At 49.3% G+C, this 22,397-nt stretch overlaps 1 protein-coding gene and 1 non-coding gene across 18 annotated transcripts in view; one reads left to right on the forward strand and one right to left on the reverse strand.

Annotated features, from left to right (window-relative positions):
- RBFOX3 (RNA binding fox-1 homolog 3) overlaps positions 1–22,397 on the forward strand; it is a 414,255-nt gene that overhangs the window by 146,685 nt on the left and 245,173 nt on the right. The window lies entirely within an intron of this gene.
- On the reverse strand, positions 1,882–1,954 carry TRNAK-UUU. Its single transcript has one exon. It is a non-coding gene; the product is annotated as a tRNA-Lys (tRNA).

A 22,397-nucleotide genomic window follows, 5' to 3' on the forward strand; every position in this document is an offset into this window, starting at 1 on the left:
AGAAAAGGGAAGCTAAAAGGAAGCATAGAATGAGAAGGGTTCATTGCAGAGAGATTTTACCCTGTGGCATAAACACTGCAGAATGTGGGCTTGCCTTCATTGGCATATTGAAATATATCCTAAAGGGGCTTCATTTGGAAAGTCCTGAGTTTTAATCCATCTGCCTATAGAAGGGAGGAAATTATTCATAATTAAAAAGTAATAATGTGGAATGAAGGAACCCAGCTGTATAAAATGCAGCACAAAGGGGGAGTGTGGGGAATCTATTTTTAATGATTTCCACAGCAACAGAGACTTTGTTTACAGTGATTTGCCCTGCTCTGAGAGGCTGTTCCCGATTTACATTTACCAGAAGGGTTCCTCTTTGTCACCAGAGGATACTCTGGACTCTTGGGAATGGTGCCCATTGTCCTTGGATTGGGTTGCTAAAATGATGGCTGGTGCTCATGAAACAGAGTGACTAAAAGCACCGCCTCAAGCCAGGTAGGTGTCTGCTATGCAGTCTGCCCCAGGATAGCTCTGGCAGGGTATCTCGGTCCTGACTTCTGACACCCTTTGGCATCTTCCTGTTCTGGACTGACACAGTTCTGCCAATGGCATTGTGCTTGTGTGATGTGGAGAAATACCATTTTCTATGGGCTAGCCTAAGACTTGCAAATTTATCACCATCTTCAGGATTTGAACCCAGGGCCCCAATGGCTGGCATGCGAACCTCTTGAGACACTGTGAACCTGTTTGTGTACACCCTTTCACCTTCCATTTGCAAAGCAAATGTCAGTTGGATTCACTTGCCAAGAGCATCAAATGCAAATGCCTTGGTTGCACAGCTGGAGTAGCAGGTATTTGCACCTATGAGAGAGGAGCTGGGTAGCTGCTGAAATTCCCTGAAGAACATTTACAGCTGGACTTTGGGGCCTAGCATCTCAGGCTGGGTAGAGTGAGGCTGCCTGTTGTGAGTTGCTAGAGAATAGCTGTCAACATCTGCATTGCACATAGTAATGTGGGCAGTGTCCCTGGCATCTTCTCTGTATTTTATTCCCATACAAGAAAGTTGTCCATGAGTGTTTTTAAAAAAGGCGGCTAGGTCAAGAATCTTGCTTTGCTGGGCACTGACTGAGTTTTCCCTGTGTAACTGTGAACGCTTGGGGACTCTTCCTGGTCCCTGTGCTGGGAAGCAGGGAAGTTTGTTACATGCTTCTACAGGCCTCCTCCTTGCTGCCCATTGTGCTCCTGACTGGCAGGAGTGCATTCTGTCATTGCTTTTCAGCACTCCGTCTGTGTGGATCTTCCCCATACGCTGTGCCCTGGGTGTTGAATGAGAGGTTTTTCTAAGGAGAGGAAGAGAAGCTGGTTGATTGTTTGACAAAACCTGACCCCAAGCCCACGCCTAGATCTATGGCTGGACTGGTAATTCCTGTTGGTTGTTTAGAATCCTATACTGCAGAGAGAAGCCGTATGTTAACTTGGTTTGTAAAGTGTACAGGAGAGAAGACTCTGATATCACAGCACTCTTTAATCTGCAGGAAAAGGCCTAACAAGATCCCGTGGCTGGAAGTTGCAATGAGACTAATTGAAATGGGAGCTAAGGTGCAGATTTTTAGCACTGAGGGAAATTAACCATTGGAACAGTTTACCTAGGGCAGATTATCCATCCGATGGGTGCTTTAGGTCAGGACTGGTTGGCTTCCTAAAAGAGATGATGTAGCTCCACCACGAGTTGTTTGGATTGCTGCTTTAATCACTAGGTTCTCTGGTTGGGGATCCCTGGCCTGGGGTATGCAAGAGGTTAGATCCGATAGTCATAATGATCCCTTCTTGCCTTGGAAATCTATGAAATGATTCTGTTACAAGGACAGTTTAAGATCTTGGTGAGTAGTTTATCACCGGACCAGGGACTTGAACCCTGGACCCTTAGATTAAAAGTCTGTTGCTCTACCAACTGAGCTACCCAGGCGCATTAGGCAGGCACTTTTCTGCCCTGGGCACCAACCTCATTACTCTTGTTTTACTTCTTTCCCTCTTTCTCTCTGGAATTTCACCGAGGGGCAGATTTAACCTTTTCTGTGTGCCCTAGGGTTGCCAGGCATCCAGTTTTTTACCAGAACACCTCGTCGAAAAGGGATCCTGGGAGCTCCAGTCAGCACTGCTGACCGGGCCGGTAAAAGTCCAGTTGGCGGTGCAGTAGGTGCCCAGGGCTAAGGCAGGCTCCCTGCCTGCCCTAGCTCTGCGCAGCTCCTGGAAGTTGCCGCCAGGTCCTTGCGGCCCATAGGCTCATGGGCAGCCAGGGAGGCTCCACGCATTGCCCCCTGCCCCAGTGCCAGCTCCGCAGCTCCCATTAGCCAAGAACTGCAACCAATGGGATCTATGGGGCATGGACACGAGGGCGGTGCACGGAGCTTGCCGGGTCGCTCATGCATCTAAGGTCTGCATTGAAGGGACCTGGCAGCCGTTTCCTGGGAGCTTCAGTAAGCGCTGCCGGGACCTTGCACCCCAATCTCCTGCCCCAACCAGGAGTCCTCTCCCGCACCCAAACTCCTTCCTGGAGGCTGCACTCCCACCAACACCCTGCCCCGGCTCTGAGCCCCCTCCTGCACCTCAAACCCCTCACCCTCTGCCCCCCCCCCCGCCCCAGCCTGGAGCCCTCTCCTGAATCCCCACCCCCTCATCCTCAAACTCCACACCCCCAGCTGGAGCCCTCACCGCCTCCCACACCCCTGCCTCAGCCAGTGAAAATGAATGAGAGCGATCGATGGAGTGAGGGGGATGGAGCAGGGGCGGGGCCTATGGGAAGGGACAGGGTCTTGGGGCGGGGCAACGGTGTTCAGTTTTGTGCAATTAGGAAGTTGGCAACCCTAGTGTTCCCTCATGTATTTCTGCCCTGCGTGCCTCTGGCATATGTTCAGCTGGATTCTTCTTGTATGTAGCAGGTTTCTCATTGTCTCCATGTATATATGGGCTAGCACCAGTTGTCCTGCTTATATAGCAGATGGCCAAGGTACTTGGGAACCCTGCCTGTCAGGGACAGTGTTCCACTAATCTCTGAGGCGCAGCCTTGTTGCTTTAGTGGGTTTCATTCTAATTATAGGCTTGGTTTCTTGTTGACTGCGCAGGATGTGTGAGCTTGAGCAATGAGCCCAGTTTTCAGGTGAGTCAGAACTTGAGTTTAAGTCACACAGCAGGATAAAACCCAGATATTTCCCATCTCCTCTTTAAGAGTAAATTGGCTGCAAGATGAAGGGTCTTGGCCGCTTGTGAAAGCAGGGCATCCTGTGGACTGCAGGGCAAGGATCTGACTGTCCTGTGATCAGGTTTTGTGAATCTATAAAAGAATGTTTTTTATTACCTGCTCAGCTAATTTTCTGCGGTTTGTAATGGCTTTGGGAAGCAGGTAATTGCATTACATGTATAGGCATTAAAGGGAATTGAGGAGAACTATTTGTTAATTAGCAGTATTTAGTTGGAACTAGAAACATATTAACTTGTACATAATTCCAAACTCCTAGGGATGAAGAGGGGATTTAATGATGGGAGAAACAGAAAAACAAGAAGCCATCCAGGCTCTTTCTCCCCGCATTGCTGCAATGTCCAAATTGGAGAGGGAAGGGGTGAGAGGTAGAGGAACAAGTACACAGGTGCAGTTCAGAAATTGGGGAAGGGAAGGCTGGGAGGGTAAGTGTGTTGGCATCTGGGGCATGGCAGGAGAACTCTGGGTGGGTGCTCGTTGCTAGGATGGCAGCCCAGGCTATTACACACTAGCAGCAGCAGGAAGAGAGTGGGACTAAATATCTACAAATGGTTTTGGGGTCTGCCGGGGGCAGGTATAAATGTCTAGCTCATTTGGTAGAACTGTTCCTGGGTAGAGGAAAGACCATGCAGAATCGTGAGGGGACCCCATTTAATCTCCTGCAGCTGATTTCCCCACATTTTTAGTTTTGCATCTTCTGGGCTTGGCAGCAGCTGTCTGACCAGTAACTAGTCACCTTTTCCCATTGCCACAGTGATAGGTATGTGTGGCCGAGAATAGCTGTGGCCTTGCCTGACTTTTTTCGTGCAACTCTCTGTGAATGTAGAGTGCTGAATATTCTCTCTGGCTTTAAGGTCCCCTAAGCAATAGCACAGGGCAGCCAGGGATGTGCTAGCGCAAGAGCTTGTCAGAGTGATGGACAGCAAGAGCCTCCAAGCTGCTTATGCACCACAGAACTGCGTTTGCCAGCCTGAGCAGGATGCTGCAGAGACTTTAATCAGCATCCCAAGCCCTGGGTACTCTCTCTGTGCCTCTGAGAAAGAACCAGGATTTTCCCTAATCCAGGACCACAAATGCTGAGAAAAGTGTTTTCCCCAGAACTGCCCTAGAGTTGAATCCCTGTGGCCAAATGAACCAGGCTCAACATTTGTAGCCATGTAATTATAAGAATGTCACCCCAGTGGCACCATAGGCAGGGCCGTCCTTAGCCATAGGCAGAACAGACAGCCGCCTAGGGCACCACTAGGTCTGAGGGCACCGCTCTGCTGGGACCCAGCAGTGGAGCATGTAAGAACAGGGCTGCTGGGTCCTAGAAAGAGATGAATACAGCACAGTCTGAGGGAGGGGGTTGGCTGCTGGGGTCTCTGGGAAGGGGTGGGGGAAGGAACTCACCTGTAGGGTGACCAGATGTCCCGATTTTATAGGGACAGTCCCAATTTTGGGGTCTCTTTCTTATATAGGCTCCTATTTCCCCCCACCCCCAGTCCTGATTTTTCACATTTGCTGTCTGGTCACCCTAGGTGGGGGTAATTGGTACCTATATAATACAAAGCCCCAAATATTGGGACTGGCCCTATAAAATCAGGACATCTGGATCTGGTCACCCTAGCTGGGGAGCGCATCTCTTCCCCGGGCTGGCAGCGATCCATCTCATCCGGGGGAAGCTGCACAGGATAGCATGAGCTGCTGTGGCTCCATGGGTGCCCCGTCCCTGAGATCAGATGCTGTGCTAACTTCACCATGGTCTGTTGGGCTGGCGGTGGTGTCCATTGGCTTGTGATCGGACCTGAGGTTTGCTGCTGCTGTTGCTACTCTGCACCCCAAGAGCTGGATTTTGGGATCCTGCAGTTTTCCACCTATCTCCTCCTCTACTGCAGCTGTTGGACCAGCAGGCTGAGGGGTGAGCCAAGCATGAAAGCAGTACTGTGTTGCCATTTAGATTGTCATTTAACAAATTTGTTTGCCAAAAATGCTTGCTAACAATCCTGAATTCAATTTCAATATTTTTTTTTAAAAATCAATATCTTAGCCAAAAACAGAAAATTAAGTTGTTGACAATTATTTGTGACAAGTTTGGTATGGGGAAGGGAGTGGGCCAGTTTTCATCAGAGAAACAAAAAATGTTGACTGACTTTCCTATAGCCCTGTTACTGCCAAATAGAGCCCTCCAACAACTGTAATATGCTCATCTCTTTACTAATGTATAGAGCAGGGGTCGGCAACCTATGGCACATGTGCCAAAGGTGGCATGCGAGCTGATTTTTGATGGCTGAGTGGCTCAGCCTGCCACTGCTCTGGGGTTCCAGCTGCTGCCCCATTGCCACCCGGGGTCCTGGCCACCGGCCTCACTCAGTACCCACTGCTGGCCTGGGGACCCCCAAGGAATCCCAGGCTGGCAGCGGGCTGAGCAGGCCGGCGGCTGATACCCTGGGTGAGCCACTCAACCTGCTGTCGGCCTGGGGTTCCATTCACTCAGCTGGTAGGTGGGCTGAGCAGGACTAAATTCAACGAAATAGGAAAACAAGAGCAACTAATGACAAAGTGCAAGAACCTAGAGCAGTGGTCCGCAACCTTTTTCGTCTGGTGGGTGCCAGACAAAGAATCGTGGGGGTGGACGAGCATCCGCAGAAATGCCGCCGAAATTTGGTGGCATTTCAGCGGCGACGTCTCTGGATGATGATGCTTATCGGCGGCACGCGGTGTCATCCAGAGGCATTGCCGCCGAAACGCTGCCGGATTTTGGCAGATGCCCGGCCAGTACGCAGGTGCACTGAGAGTGTATGCGGGCACCGCGTTGGGATCCCTGATCTAGAGAGCCTCCTGAAGCACGGCGATTGTTTTGATTTAAATGGACTTGAACTGTATGAAGAATTGAGTACACTGTCATCGATGTTGCCACATGCAAAATCGATGATGGACATTGTACAGTTTACTCATACCAGCAAACTTTTTGACATATATCCTAATGTGTACATTGCCACTCGTATTCTACTGACAATTCCTGTAACAGTAGCATCGGGAGAATGGATTTTCTCAAAACTAAAGCTCATTAAAAACTATCTCTGCTCTACAAGGAGTCAGGAACACTTGATTGGTCTTGCTATTCTTGCAATCAAACAAGACATCACTTTGTCTTTGTCATATGATGACATTATTACTGATTTTGCAGCCAAAAAAGACAGAAAGATTGCTTTTAATTAAAAACAAATCCTTGTTTCAATACCTCTTCAAAGAAATTTCCAATAAAATGTTGACAAATTAAAAAATTATATTATTTGCATCATTCTGTCAAATTAGAATTTTTTCTATAGTGCTGCTACTTTAGTGTTAGTCCATCAGCATTACAGTGGCTTAACTACGTTAAACTGGTGTTAATAACATGCATGTGGCAAATTTTCCAATAGTGTAAGCTTATGTTTGTGTTGCTAAGAGCAAGACGGGCACAGGGGCACCAGTTTAATAATCCTGCTTAGGGCACCATAAATCCTAAGGATGGCCTTGACCATAGGCATTAGCTGAAACATAACTGCCTCCTGTCTCTAGGAGCAATGCCTCTCCCCTGATGGTGTAGTTATGGAGCAGGGGTAGCTGCTGTCTGGTGAAAGTTGGAGCCAGTTTCCCATTATAGGTCTGGGTTTTTTTAACACCCCCCCCTCCCCCCACCATCATCCCTCTTCCTGCCACCAAAAGAAACAGATAACTGATCTCCTTGAAATTCTGCATTTCCTGCCAGGGAAGTTTTTTTCTGGGAGTTTGTTAAAAAATAAAGCAAGGGGGTGTAAAGTGCCGTTGCTCTAAACGTTTCTCTGAAAGCTGTCGTGGAAAGATTTTCACATTGTTTGACTCATGAAATCTGTGAACTGTTCCTCCGTGATATGCCGCTGAGAGTCCATATGGGGGAGAAGATGAGAGCTTGGAGACGACAGAGCAATGGGTTACCCCAGGGCTCTGTGCTTTCACCAACCCTGTTCAACCTTTACATCAGTGACTTGCCAACAACGGAGTCACAGTAGTTTATTTATGCAGACAACATCTGTTGCAATATCCAGTCCCAGACCTTTCGTGAGCTTGATTCCACCATAAACCGGGACATGGTAAAGTTAGCTGACTACTGTAAGACTTGGCGCCTCCAGCCAAGCATCATAAAAACAGTGTCCAGTTTGTTCCATCTTCACCACGCCAGCGCAACCTGAGAACTGAATGTTTATCTGAATGGTCAGAAGGTGAAGCATGAAATAGAACCGGTTTATATAAGTGTGACCTTAGACCGCTCATGCAGTTACCACGCTTACCTGAAGAAAACAGCAGCTAAAGTGCAGACAAATAGACATTGTTCTGTTGTATTTAAACTGCATACTGCACCTACAGCTGAAAGGAGAGAGCCTAATTAAATACAGTCAGTGCTATGAAGGAGACCATGGGGACAGGAGATCCAGAAGCCTGAGAGAGGTCCTTTGAAACGATGCAAAACCCTCTTTCGAGGGTAACAGAAGGGGCAGATTTTTTGTTGGATTCCACTGCTCAGTGGACTGGACAATCTACAGACAGCTCCCAATAATTGGATGATACTTTCTTGTCTCACTTGGGGGCATCAGTGAGATTCCTGGAGCTGGCATATCTGGCTTTGCAGCCTGTTAATTGCTTCCTTCTTCCTTCAGCACATGCAGGGCTGTGGATGATGCTGACTTTGTGTATGCACAGTAGTTGCACTTAGTTACTGTTGCAACACCTTCTGCCCAATTGTCAAAGCCCAACTCCGGGGATGAACGCACTGAGACAGCTCTATGTCTCCCGCTGGGAGTTCTGGTGCCTTCACCCGGAATCGTTAATATCCGTCAACATGGTGCAAACAAACTCTTTGCTCCATTTATTCCACTCAGCTCCCGATTTAATTAGGTTTTCCAGTTTTCCACTTGTCCTGGGCCGATCGCTCCTTAGAACAGCAGGAGAATTAATTTGCACCTGCTGTCAGAAAGCGTCTCTTCCCAGTTAGAAAAATAATTAAGCCATCATCACACATCAGGAGTAATGAATCATTGCATTCCATTCCTTTCTCAGGTCGTTTGTTTCCTTCCAGAGTGACAAAGAAAATGCAAACTAAATGTGAGCAGCTACCAAGCTGATCCCACTTCCTTTTCATCTCCTCCTCCCTGCACACTTCCATCCTAGCTTCACTGGGGGGTTTCAGATAACCCAGGCTATGTCTGCAGTACACACTTCTGCTGGCACGGCTATGTCAGTCTGAGGTGTGGAGAAGTGAGTCCTGACTCTCAGAGCTGTGCTGGCAGAAGCCCCTAGTGTAGATACGGCTATACTAGCAATGCTGTGCTTTACCAGGTAGCTTATTTTGTTCAGGGTGGTGGTTTTACTACACAAGTACAAAGTGTGCCTTTGCTGGTATAGCTGGGTCCACACTAGGAGCACTTTGCTGGTATGATATATCGGTGTTCCTGTACTGCTTATGCATTCTTATTGTAGACATGGCCCCAGACTCCAACCTCTGGAGAAGCCCTGGCTGGCTGACCTGGTAACCCTGGTTCTCTTCTCTCCCCCACAACTGCTACAGCTATTCTGATGGTTCCCAGGCATTCCCAGTACTATAACCGCCAGCGGAGGGGGGAAAAAATTAAAAAAGCCGAGTGCTGCTGGCTGAGCAAAAAAAAAAAAAGGGGCGGGGGACAAATTGCATCCTGACAAAAGATTGGTCGGGACATGGGACAACCACCCAAATATTGGGACGGTCCTGATTTTATCGGGACGTCTGGTCACCCCACGCCTATCTGTTTTCTTTATTTTAATATCTTAATTTTGCATATTGTTAAAGGGAGTTCTCCCCTCCTTAATATTCAAAAAAAGCTCTCAAACTATGAGGTTTGGTGGCAGTGACCCTCCTCTTCCAGTAAATTCCAAAAAGTTCTGCCAGATTTCGAAGTAGTTATCTTTTTTCCTCCTACCCAGTAGAACTGACTTGATGAGTTAATTTTTCTAGTATCAGAAATTTCCCAAACTTTTTTATTCTAGTCAATAGTTCTAGGGGAGACACTCCATTCCTCCACCTTGGTCTGGTAATTCTAGCAGCAACTGGGAAATGAGTGAGCATTTTCAGGACAATTTTTAATAAAAATATCAAGGGGTTACCTGACAGCTAACACCTTGCTGAAGAGTTTCTATTCATGTAGGATTTGGATGAAGCCAGGATAGGCAGTGAATAAGGCCCTTTCTTTCCCTGTGCCCGTGTTTCTTGCTGTCCCTTCTTCCAGGTGCTGGAGTCTGCAGTGTTTGCGCCTTCTTACTTGCTATGGGGTGATGAGAGAAGCTCTACCGTGGATGATGACTAGAAAAGCTGTGTGATTGTGTCTTACTCTGGTGAATATCTCTGAAGAGAAGGGTTCATTTCCTGGCAGGGCTCTGGTTTCTGCATGTTGGGTTTGAATTGTTTTGTGTCTCCTGAAGTTGAGCTTAAGTCTGTGTGGTGCATTTTCTTCAGAGATGGGAGAGGAGTTGGGTTAATGAAGAACTGCTGTTTAGAAGCAAGCATAGTGCAGACAGATGCTGTGCATCTTTCCCCTACCACATAACTCTTGCAAAGCACCTCAGTCCCAAAAGTGCAGCAGCCCCTGCTGGTCCAGACCTGGGCTCCCCCTGCAACTCTGATGCCTGCTATTTCAGTGTTGGGCCTCTCTTGAGCAGACACTGCCTATCAGTCAGAGTGGTTCCCAGTTTTGTACCGCCTAACAAAGACTATTTGATGTAGTCAAATGCGCATTACAAGCTAGTTTGATTCATTCCGCTTGAAACCAAAACCCTGTTTGGCCTGGCATCTCTGCAGTGAGTCTTCTCTACACATTGCTGAGGAGTCACTTTGTGTGGACATTGCTAAGCACCCTCCAGTAGGTGGCAGAGTGTTTGAGAGGTCCTGAGGGTCTCCTCATTACAGATGTAAGCAGAGTCAGGATGAGCTCTACCCTGACATCTGGTGGTGAATTAAGGTGAGTGTGGAAAAGAATTTCAGGGGCTGATCTTGTTTGCATAGGCACACCCACCCCGCCTAGCACGAGTCCACGGCAGCCCGAAATGGTCACTTTGACAGATGTGGGACCCCCAATTTCTCTGTTATTGGAGCAGGAGGAATAACGTGTTGTTACCCTGATTATGTGAATGAAGGGCTATGAAACTGTTTTTTGACAGAGGGTCTCACCATCAATGATGTAGCACTTGCTAGACAAGGGACATGGGTTCCAAAACCCAGTGAACTGAGAGAGGTTGGGGACTGGTATGTGAATCTGATGGTATGGGTCCCTTTTGAGGGCCTGAAACACCCATTGCACCTCCTCCTCTCTCCACTGTTGAAGAGCAGAGTTCATTTTGATTCCATTAGGAGTCCATCTAGAGGCTGCTGAGCTGAATTCACTTTGGGCCACTGATGCACCAGCACCGGGGCTCCCCTACTACAAGCTGAAATCACTAAAAGAGCTAAACTTACTAAACTAAACTGAACTGAGCTAAATGCTGTGTTAACTAGTGGAGGAGCCTGAAGATCTATCGCTAAGCAGCTGGCAGAGTGGAGCAGCTTGCAGTGTGGTTGGAGCAGCCCATGGAACAGTGAGCTGAGCGGAGTGCAACGGAGCTGAGCGGTTTGTGGGACGGTTGGAGCGGCCCACGGAACAGTGAGCGAGCGGAGCAGGGTGGAGCAGTTTGCAGGGATGGCTGGAGCGGCTCACAGGGTCGGCTGGAGGAGCGGCGCAGCTGGTGGAAGTGGAGCCAGTCGTGGTGAAGGCAGCAGCAGAACTCCACGGAGAGGCAGGGCAGTTGGCCCTGGCCCATGTAAGGTGCCTCTTAACACCCTGTGTGCCCACCCCCTTTCCACCCAGGCTGTGGGGGCAGTAAAACTCTGCAGATAAACATTTGAACTCTAGGGCGGCACTGACCGGGGACAGAGACTTTTGGGTTGTTGGACTTTGGGGTGATTGGACTTAAGACCCTAAGAGGAAAAGGACACTGCCAAAACTTACTTGGTGGGTGTTTTGCTCATGGTTTTTGTTATGAATCCTGTTTGTAGTGTTTCCCCAATATGATGCCACATTGTTTCCCTCCTTTATTAAAAGGATTTTACTACACTCAAACTCTATGCTTGCGAGTGGGGAAGTATTGCCTCCTAGAGGTGCTGGTATGTAATTGTCCCAGGTCACTGGGTGGGGGCTCAAGCCGGTTTTGCATTGTGTTATTGAAAGGGAACCCCTGGATACTGATCCCAGCCCTTGTTGCTGCCCACTCAGAGGGGCGGAAGGGTTACACATTGGTGACCGTTGCTGTGTATTATGCACTTGTGATGAATGGAGGTGAAATACTCTCCTCCTGCCCCTGCAGATTCCTGCTCAGTCCTGCACTCAGAAACTCTGTTCCAGCTGATCAAACTGAAGTCCTAGTGAGTTGGATTATTTGTTCCAGAAAAAAGTGGCAGATGACTTCTGTTAGGCGCTTGCTTCCATCATCTTCCAGGATGTGATCGTCCCCTCCTCGGGAAACGTACAAAAGGGAGCAGAGTTGGAGAAACCTGGGGAAGGGAGACACTCCCTTTATCTGCAAAGATGAAGTCAAGTAGTTTGTAGCAACTCATGTTGGAGAAACTGCTCCCGTGCATCTCGCCAGTCCCTGGGCACTGTAGCTGCTACTTCTGAGTCATGACAGAAAGAATTAGGGATGGGATCAGAGTGTGGAAGCTTTATCAGCAGTGGCGATCCTGGCTGGTGGGTTATAGAGCAGTGTGCTACATGCCATCCCATCATCTGCTCACTCCTGCTAACAGCCTAGTTCTGATGTGAATCCCACACTAAAGCCTAACAGAGTATGGTGAGACGGGGGTCCCATTCTGAACTGTGGCTGAGGGGGAAATCAGGCCATGCCCCAGCTTCCAGCTGTTCCACTTGCTGAGTTGGCCGGAATGTTTCTACCAAGGGACCCGGGAGGCGGAGAGTCAGGGTGTGGCATCTGTGATGGGAAGCACTCAGTGGTCTCCTTTCCAGGAACCCAGTTTCACCTGCAAGTTGGAGAGGAGACCTCTAGCGGCACAGGCAAATAGGGCTTCCTCCCTGGCTGGTGCCTCTGGTTTCTGAACCTCAAGCCATAACCCCAATTCCAGATGCAGGCAAAACAAACTACAGGATGTTCAATCCTAGAGGTGCAGTTTCTGCCCCATCCACCATTGTGTGGAGTTTAGACGCAGATCCTCTAAACAGTCCTGCATGGTGTATGCAGTTAAGTGTTCCCAGGGAGGAGAATTGGAGTAGTGTGGAAAGGGAAGGGGAATGGGAGTTCTTGGGCCAGTGGAAACCACGTCAGCAAGCAAAACAGTTTTGTACGCTAGGGAACAAAATGAATGAGCATGAACAGCCCCTACCACTCTTCACATGCTCCTTCAGGCTGTGGGGTGGCAGGAGATACATTTATGTGAGAGCAGACTAGCCCTCTGCAGCTCCCAGCTGCTTGTGCTGGCTGTCCTGGCTGTTCTTAGCCCCCCAGGTGAGAGGGGAGTGTATGATAGACACCCTGATCATGCAGGCTCCAGTTTGAATCAGCATTGTAGGAAGTATGTAACTGGACGTCATACATCTTTAAATAGCATCCTCACCTTCTGCTCACCCAGCTGTCCCTGGGGCAAACACACGCACGGGCATGCTCGCTCTTCTTCTACCTTGTGTGTTTCAAAAACCTCCCCCCAATGCTCACTGTTCCCTTAGTGATTAGTTTCCAAAGCGCAACATGCCATCATCGACTTTTGGTGACTCCGTCCCCCCGAGTGCTGTTGTATTGTACGCACAAAGGGGAAGTGAGTTGCCCCTAGCTGCAGCACTCAGAGGGAGAACTGGGATCAGAACTTGGGAGCATCTGGCTCTTACTGTTGTGCTCTCAGCGGTCACAGTTCTGTCCCTGCTCCAGTCAGCTGCTGTGAACAGAGACTGGCCCAGCAGCAGGCAGGTGGTTCTGGCTGGTAGCGCATACACTGCTCTGCTGTCCCTCCACTTTCCAAAGAGTGGTGATAAGGCTCTGCCAACATAGCCTGAAGGTCACTACTTCCGCTGATGATGCGTGCTGTGACCTTAACGGCAAGTAGTGACGTTGTTTGCCTTTAGAGCCGTTTGTATCTCTTCACTGGGTGGCTGGTGGAAGGTGACTGGCTTGTAGCCATTTATAGGCACATTGCCCCACTGGCTTTAGCTTTTTTTTGTGAAGGGTTCAGAGGCCTTGGGTGTCTCTGAATTCCAGTTAACCTTCTGCCTGGGGGCTGTACTGTGCTGGCTCTCCCAAAGGGTAAGTAGTGCAGCCTCAATCTCCTGGATGGCAGTGCGGGGTGAGGAATGAGCTGCCAGGTTCTCAGTCCCTTTCACTCGTTGCCTCTGGTAGTTTGCAGACAGGCTTCCTGCTCCCCCAAATACCTCACCTGAGCAGAGGCTGAGAGGCAGAGCACAGTTCAGGTATCTAAGAACTTTTTTCCAGCTGCTTGCACCAAGCCAGGCCAGTCTCCCAGCCATTGTATTTGAAACAGGATAATAATATTCCACGGGACTCTTTGGGCTTGTGTGAGAGATGCCAGCTAGCTGTCTGCCCCTGTAAGTGGCAATGGCATGGCTCCTCCTTATCTTGCCCTAGTCTATGTGTGGTACCATCCTCTTTCCCTGATTACTTCTAAATATACTGATAATAGCAAAACTTCATCACACATGTTCTGCCTTTGCTGCCATGTTACATGGATTCTCAGCTGCAGAGGCCCCTTTTCACCCAGGGTCACAGGCAGCTGTAGGAGGAAGGGTGTTAACATGAAAACCTTGGGAAGCAGAGGGTTCCTGTTAAAAATCCCTTCCCATTAGTTCTGAGATGGGAGCTGAGAACCTCTCCACCATTCTCAGTAGGGGTATGTATATTGTAGTGGATAGGAAGTAGAGTAGCATTTGTAAGCCCTGTAGTGTGGCACTTGCTGTTTTGTGTTGGAGAAACTGCTTGACTCAAATCAGAGCAGCAGTTGTGTAACGTGGTGTGTCTATGGAGATGAGTAAACACAGTTAAACTTGGGTCCCACCAGTGCAATGTGATTCCTTCATATTATTTTTGTTGTGTAAAGCACAAAAGAGCAGCATGTGCTTGTGATGGGATTCCCAGGCCTTGATGCTGATCAGCTGATCTTCAGGCATCTATGGGGTCCTCCCCCAGGGGCTGCTCCAGGCCCCAGCAGGCCAAGCGTGTGCTTGGGGCAGCATGCCGCGGGGGGCACTCTGCCGGTCGCCAGGAGGGTGGCAGGCGGCTCCAGTGGACCTCCCGCAGGCACACCTGCGAAAGGTCCACCAAAGCCACAGGACCAGCGGACCCTCCACAGGCACGCCTGTGGGAGGTCCACTGGAGCCGCCTGCCGTCCTCCCAGCGACCGACAGAGCTTCCCCCGCGGCATGCAGCCGTGCTTGAGGCGGTGAAATGTCTAGAGCCCCTCTGCCCTCCCCTCTGGCTGAGTTAAAGTACTAACTGCTTTGGCTTCACTGTTAAGTGAAGATACTCTAATGCTGTGATCTGCATGGACATTCTCATTTTATGTCTGGAATAAATGTGAGGAGGGCAGTCGGGATCAAGGAGTGAGATGAATTTGGAGGGGGCAGAGAAAGGGACTTGTGTTTACATGAAGGAGAGGAAAAAGTTTACTAGCGTGTTGAGAACTGAAAAGGGGATTCAATGGCCAATGTGTGCGTTGGTGGTGGTATATCCTTATTGATCCCAGGATATATTGTAGAGACATGGTTAGTGAGGTATATTTTATTGGACCAACTTCTGTGGGTGAAAGAGACCAGCTTTCGAGTTACACAGACCTGAGGAAGACCTTGTCATTCAATGGCTAATGGTTATATTATGTCTGACAGACTTCCCCTAAGCCCAGTGGTCTGGGCCAGCATTCTCTCCTGGTCTCTTAGATCACAGTTTGGAGGATAACAGAGAGGCTGTTGGAAGGTGTAAGTGTAGCCTTTCTTCAGTATGGGAGGAGGGATAGCTCAGTGGTTTGAGCATCAGTTTGCTAAACCCAGGGTTGTGAGTTCAGTCCTTGAGGGGGCCATTTAGGAAACTGGGGTAAAAATCTGTGTGGGGATTGGTCCTGCTTTGAGCAGCGGGTGGGACTAGATACCTCCGGAGGTCCCTTCCAACCCTGATAGTCTCTGATTCTGTGTCTCAGTGATGGGAAGACCGCCGGAGTCCGAGGTGGTTTTTCCCAGTCAGTAGTGCTTTGTCGCCAGTAGATGGCAGCAGCTGTCTGTGCAGAGTGCTCTGTGGGTCTAGGGACCCCGCCTAGAAAGGGCTTAGGGGGCAATGGCGAGTTGGCAGTGTGGCTGCAGCAAAGGTTCTTGTACCTGGGTGTCAGGCAAAGGAAGGGACAGTCCCATCTCCTGCCTGCACTGGGAGAGCTGCAGACAGTGCAGGGGACTGGCTCTGAGCAGAGCCTGAAGAAAAGGGGGTGAAGGAGAGAGATGGCAGCAGCTTGAAACTTAACAAGGATGGCCACCAGCTGCCTGCCCAGGGAAGTGGCTGAGCACAAGCCCAGCACCCTTCTGAGGATGCTGGGTCAGGGCATTCACAGGAGCAGGCCTTGACACCCATCGAAGAGGGAGCAGGGCCTAATTGAGAGAAAGGTGTGATGTGCCTGTCTTTGTCTAGGCCTCTCTCAGACTGTGTGTAGCATGCAATGCAATGGCTGAGTTTCCTCCTTCTCAGCTTAGCCAGCGCAGTGCTGCATGCAGAGGCTGTGTGGGGGGCGGGGGGACGGACATGGGGGTCATGCACCCCACAGATTTCTGCCATCATTTTTATGCCCTGCCCTGAACCACACTACATACCACCAGAACCTTAAAATTGTGCCGTTGCTCCCTCCCACCCCCCATCAACAGTTACGCGTTGTCTCTGGCTGTGTGGGTTGTGGGCTTTACATTCTCTTCTGGGCTGTGTTTGCTGTTGAACCTTACCTGGTGTAGTGCAGCCTCGAGGCAGTGGTGATAGACACCTTCCGTGTGCTTGCAATAATTCATTTTTTGTAAGTAAAGTGCACCTCTTCCATCCTTCCTCCAGAATGTAGGAAGTCATGGTTAGCACAGCTCTGAGCCCTGCTGCTCTGTGCCTTGTAGAGGCCATCTGGCTGAAAGGCCAAGGGAAAGCTCTTGGGAAGGACCACTCTGCCCTGAGCACAGTCCACAGGGGGTTGGCCAAGTCTAGCAGACTCTGTTCCCCTCCTGTCCACTTCACTGCAGTGGCTTACTGCTCTGAGTACTGAGGACAAGACCCTTTAGCCGCTAGGGTGTGCCGCAGCACCATGGAGAGAGCCAGAGCCAACACACTGTTTAAATAAATGGTTACGCTCACTCTCCTTCCCACCCCAGCCCATGTGCTGGAGTGCAGCAGTAAATCCCCCTGTGGGATCAGCAGGAGTATACAGGAGAACTCTCTGGGAGCCCTCCTCATCCCTTTAATGTAGCATATAGGGCATCTGGGGGGAGGAGGGATTGGGCTGACAGGGATGCTGGGGCCACAGGCCACTCCAGGTTTGGAAAAATTAACTTGTGCTGTACCAAAGAGCAGTAGAAATTGTACCCAATTTCCAATGGAACCAGCATAACAAAAACCAAGCAAACAAAAGCTTCCCCTGCAGTGTTTGTGACCCAGCCATATGGAGCTAGAGCCTGGGAACCAGCAAATGAAATTGGCTGGAAACCAAGGAGGAACAAACACAAAACTGACTCCTCCATTCCCATTCCCAACAGAGAGAGAGAGAGTGAGTGACTATAGCGCATCCTTGTCATCTGTGATTGTTGAGAACTTGGGTTGTTGTTTAAGTGCAGACAGTGGGTACAAGATACAAATCAAACCCCAGCCCCTGCACCAGTGAGCCTGGAATCTCAACAGACAGGCCTGACAAAAGGTGGGAGGGGAAACAGAGATCCAGGGAGGGGAGGTAACTTGCCCTCAGTGGTGGAGCCAAGAGGAGAATCCAGGTCTTCTGACTCCCAGTCTAGATTCTACCCACTAGACAGCACTGTCTCTCTACACATCTTAGTGCTGCTGGCTCGGCTCTACCTGGGTGGATTTGCTCACCTACGCAGTTAGCAGCTGGAACATCGTTCTTTTAATTAAATTAGTTACTTTTAATACATTTTGTTGTGCCATTTGGCTTAATGTTTCCTCCAGCTGCAGATACCTGAGCTGCTTCCCTAGGGCTCACCTTAGCAAATCTGTCCATGTGAACAGCCCTGTTGGAGTGAGTGAATGCAACTCCTGAGGTGTGCAAGGGCTAGTGCATGTGGGTGAAAGTTTGCTGGAGTGGTCTTTTGCTCATAAGTGAGTGGGGAGAGGCTTCTGCAGGCACATCATCCAGACAGACGCTGTGCACAGAGTGATTTGCCAGAAGGGAGCTCAGCACTGAGAGAGCCCTGCTACTTAGCATTTCTTGCAAGGCCAAGAAGTTCTGGGGTGGGGTGGAGGTGGGAAGGAGCGCATGCACAATGAGTTCAAAGAATCCTAGTTAGTTGCTGGTTGGTAGTTTTTGATTGCTGCTAGCAAGGAATCAGATGACCAATGAGGTGCTGGTGCCTATGCCTCTGTGGTGCAGTCCTGGCGAAGGGCCGCTTTTCCTGACTTGGGCTAGTTATGGAAGTCTTAGTGCTGATGTAAATATTGTCTTTCACCCCTCTGTGTCTCAGAATTAAATTCTCCACGCCCCTTCTCTGGTGTGCATGCTGCACATTCAGCTCACTCATACCCATAGCATCTGTGTACACGTAGGGTGACCAAATTGTCCCGATTTTATAGAGACAGTCCCAATTTTGGGGTCTTTTTCTTATATAGACACCTATTACCCTCCACTCCGTCCCGATTTTTTACACTTGCTATCTGGTCACCCTGTGTACACATACCCATATATGTGCTATCACACGCAACTAGCCATGCTCAGAAAGCTAAGCCTGCATTGCCCTGCTGGCTGGGGGCAGTCATTCACCAGCTAATCAAACAGGGTCCATGCCATCCTTTGCCAGTGTCTCTGCCACTCTGTAATAGATGCAGCAGTTTCTTCATTAACATGTTCACACAAGGCAGTCCTCTTCCTTAAGTGACCTTTCTTTTTCGAGTGCTGCCCCGGTGGATGCTCCACTTCAGGTGTCAGTGTGTCCTGGTGCTGTCAATTGGAGATTTTCAGAAGCAGTGTCTAGTCAGGGCACGCATGCACAGTAGCTGTCTCACAGCACCACTGGTGCCTCATGTAGCACGCGCATGCCCCAATCCCTTCAATTCCTTCTCTATTGTCTCAACCTGAGACGGAGTCCATTAGTGGTGTCACTATGAACCTTAAAATAGGATTAGAGTTGTTAGATCGCTTAGTTTACCCTTGTTTATCCAAAATGTATTACTTTCTTAGTGTAGCTAGTTAGTTAAATTTAGTTGGGGAGAAAAAAAGGTTTCTGTCCTGCAGTTTTTGACAGGAACGTCTCAGATATGTCTGGCTCCCCAGGTTTTAAAGGTGCACTTCTTGCAAAGACGCAGTACCGGTCTCTGATGAACACTCCCTTTGTGTCCAATGTTCAGGTGAGTTACCCATACCACAGAAGTGTGCTCACTGCAACAATCTGAAGGCTAGGGCAAGGAGAGATGGGGACCTTCGACTCAAATTCATTTTAATGGCAAAATCCCTAACACCTACCTCAGACAGACCACAACAAGGGACTTTCCAGGCACAGCCTCTGTTGACAGACTAAGTGCCATCTCCTCTGTAAAACTGAGGAAAAGGGCCACATCTTCAGTGAGCCGAGAACTGTTTAAAAAAAACGGTCTCCGGCGAAGTCTCTGCCCGCAGTGCAAACCTTATCAAAGTAAGCACCCTTGATGCAGCAGGCATTTCTGGGACCTCTGCCAGCAGGCCCAAAATGGCCTCCTACTCCACGGCACCGACTACCCCTGCAAAGGACTCAGTACCACAACCTCTACCACACGTGATGGCTCCCCCTACGGCACCGAGTTCATTGGCGTCAACCATGGAACCATCAAACCGGTGACTGCGGCACCTAAGAAGGGTACGCACAAAAGATTCCACACCAACGTCACTTCCACATAAGCAGACGGCACAGACAGGTACTGCATAGCATATGTTGACATCGATTCCCCCAATACAGACATCTGACATGCAAGCATCATGTACTCCTGGATCTCTTCTACTCGACACCGCTGGCTCGCTGTACCAATGGCACCGGGCCAACCTGTTTCTCCCATTGCTCCACCTTTCTCGAGTAATGAGGACGCCACTGCAGAGGAAGCAGTCAGGACACTCCTCCCCAACAGGCACTGAACCTCATTATAGACCCAGGGAAGAGAGCACCAGGGAGCTGCCACCATGGCTCGCTAACCCCTGGATGTGCCCTCCCAGGCCATTTCTCATCCAATGGCCACAATGGGATCCATGGGCAGTCTACATGTCTTTAATTCCACAGACTTCCCTCTTCCCACAGGAAGCCCATACACATTGCCCATTAGTGCCACCTTGCTGGAACCTGCAGACACAGTGTGGCAAACTCCTGCCACCGTTCCCCCAACCAATAAATGTATGGACAGGAAATATCATGTAACAAATAAAGGAATGGATTTCCTGGTCTCTCACTCACAACCAAACTCCTTAGAGGAAGAGCCGGTTAGCCAATGGGGCAAACAACCTCAATTTCCCAGAGCGTAAAGATGGCCCTGGCTCTGCAGCCACTGGGTTATTTCCACAGGGCCCCTGGAGGAGCCTGCTTTCTTTCTATGTCCTGCTCGTTTCCAGTTGTTCTCCATGAATTGCTTGCTGCACCAGGAGACTATGCCACAGATGCTTTGTTGGTATAGCTCTGCTGGCAGAGCCTCCTAGTGTAGATACAGCTTATGCCAACAGAAGGAGTGTTTTTTGTCAGCACAGTATCACCACCTCCCTGAAGAATCATAGGACTGTAAGGAACCTCGAGTGGTTATCCAGTCCAGTCCCTGCACTCGTGGCAGGACTGAGTATTATCTAGACCATACCTGAGAGATGTTTGTCCAACCTGCTCTTAAAAATTCCCAATGATGGAGATTCCACAGCCTCCCTAGGCAATTTATTCCAGTGCTTAACCATCCTGACAGTTAGGAAGTTTTTCCTAATGTCCAACCTAAACCGCCCTTGCTGCGATTTAAGCCCATTGTGTCTTGTCCTATCCTCAGAATTTAAGAACAATTTTTCTCCCTCCGCTTTGTAACAACCTTTTATGTACTTGAAAACTGTTATCATGTCCCCTCTCAGTCTTCTCTTTTCCAGACTAAACAAACCCAATTTTTTCAATCTTTCCTCGTAGCTCATGTTTTCTAGACCTTTGATCATTTTTGTTGCTCTTCCCTGGACTTTCTCAATTTGTCCACATCTTTCCTGAAATGTGGCTCCCAGAACTGGACACGATACTCCAGTTGAGTATCAGCGCAGAGCAAAGCGGAAGAATGACTTCCAATGTCTGTCTTACAACACTCCTGCTAATACATCCCAGAATGATGTTTGCTTTTTTTGCATCAGTGTTACATTGTTGACTCATATTTAGCTTGTTGTCTGCTCTGACCCACAGATCCCTTTCCGTGGTACTCCTTCCTAGACAGTCATTTCTCATTTTCTATGTTTGCAATAGATTGTTCCTTCTTAAGTGGGGGTTCCGCCAACACAGTGAGCAGGGGTGGGGGGAGTTAATACCACTGAATGACATAGGTATGCCAACAAGGCTGTGTTGTAGATCTGTGCGGGGATAGAGAACAGGGCAAAGAGGGCGTTAAATTGAGGGTGAGGACCCTGGGGTTGAGAGTCTCCTGGGGAGGGCTGAGCACTGTAGCCTGCGTTGGGGGCAGAGAGAGAGAGGCCATGGGGAAATGGCAGGATGCAGGTGCTATGTGCTGGCTGTGGGACAGTCTCTGTTTTTGGGGAGGCATTTCTCTGCTCCCCGTCGAGGGAGAGGCTGACTCTGAGGGTCTGTCAGAGGCATGCTGACAGAGAGAGGCTGTTCTCTCTGGCTAACTCCCTTTGTTCTCCTGGCCACACTTGTGGCTTAAGTGGCAGTGCGATTGTCAGGCTGTTTGTGCCCCACAAATCTCCTGGAAGTTGTCTCCAGTGCAGATTCTGGGGACTAGGGGTAGGGTCTTTATGGGAATGGTGGGGGCGACTCCCACCAGAGGGGCTTTAGTCTCTGTCTCGGTTTTGTGGCTGATACAGAGCACATGCTGCAGGGAGTCTCTCATGCAGAGGAGCCCTTCCAACTGAGCCGTGGAGAGACTGACCTCCTGGAAGGGAGATGCAAGAGCCCTGACTGCAGCTCAGAGGTGATGCCACTGTGGGGAGGCTTCCATATTTATTTCATTTTGCATCCCTGCTCCAGTCATTTTGCGCTCTAATGAGCAAGAGGAAAATAAATGGGAAGCAAGAAAAGAAAGGGACTGGTGGTCAGCATGCCTTGATGAAGTGCGGGAAGCACCTTAATTGTTAGTCAGGGCTTGTCAGCTGCATCACAGGAGCTCTGGATAAAGTGTTCCAGTGAAGAAGATAATTGAAAATCAAAAAAGACTTTGTTAATTTGATTAAGCAGAGCTGTAGCTGAATTGTTCTTCATCAAAAGAGATTTAATTTTGACATGCAATTAAATCCTTCTGCTGTACTGCTGCCCTGCCCATTCCCAGCAATGGGGATGGCTTGGCAGAAGGGGAAAGGGAGCTTTACAGGAGGCAAAAAGCTTACAGGTGCAGAAAGGGGGATTGAAAAGCTGTCAGAGAGGGTAAGTCACAGGGAAAGAGCAGCTGGAAGGAGACTGAAGGAATAATGGGACTGAGAATGGGGTAGAGAGACCGTGTGGGAGAGAATGGGGTCATTGCACAGGGAGGCAGGCATGAGAGGGCAATTTTTCTGGGGTTGCAGAGAGAGCCCTGCTTTGCCTGGGGGCATGGCCACATCCAGATGTCATTAGCTTGGTGTTGCATGCAATGAAAGAGTTAACTTGAGTGAATCCTGTGCAGGGGCCATTGCCAGAATACATTTGCTGTCATTAGCAAATATTACCAATTAAATGCTGACTTTGACTTATGTGTTATAATTGTGTAAAATAATTGC

Source organism: Gopherus evgoodei, chromosome 15 (assembly GCF_007399415.2).
Source record: "Gopherus evgoodei ecotype Sinaloan lineage chromosome 15, rGopEvg1_v1.p, whole genome shotgun sequence".
Lineage (NCBI taxonomy): Eukaryota > Metazoa > Chordata > Testudines > Testudinidae > Gopherus > Gopherus evgoodei.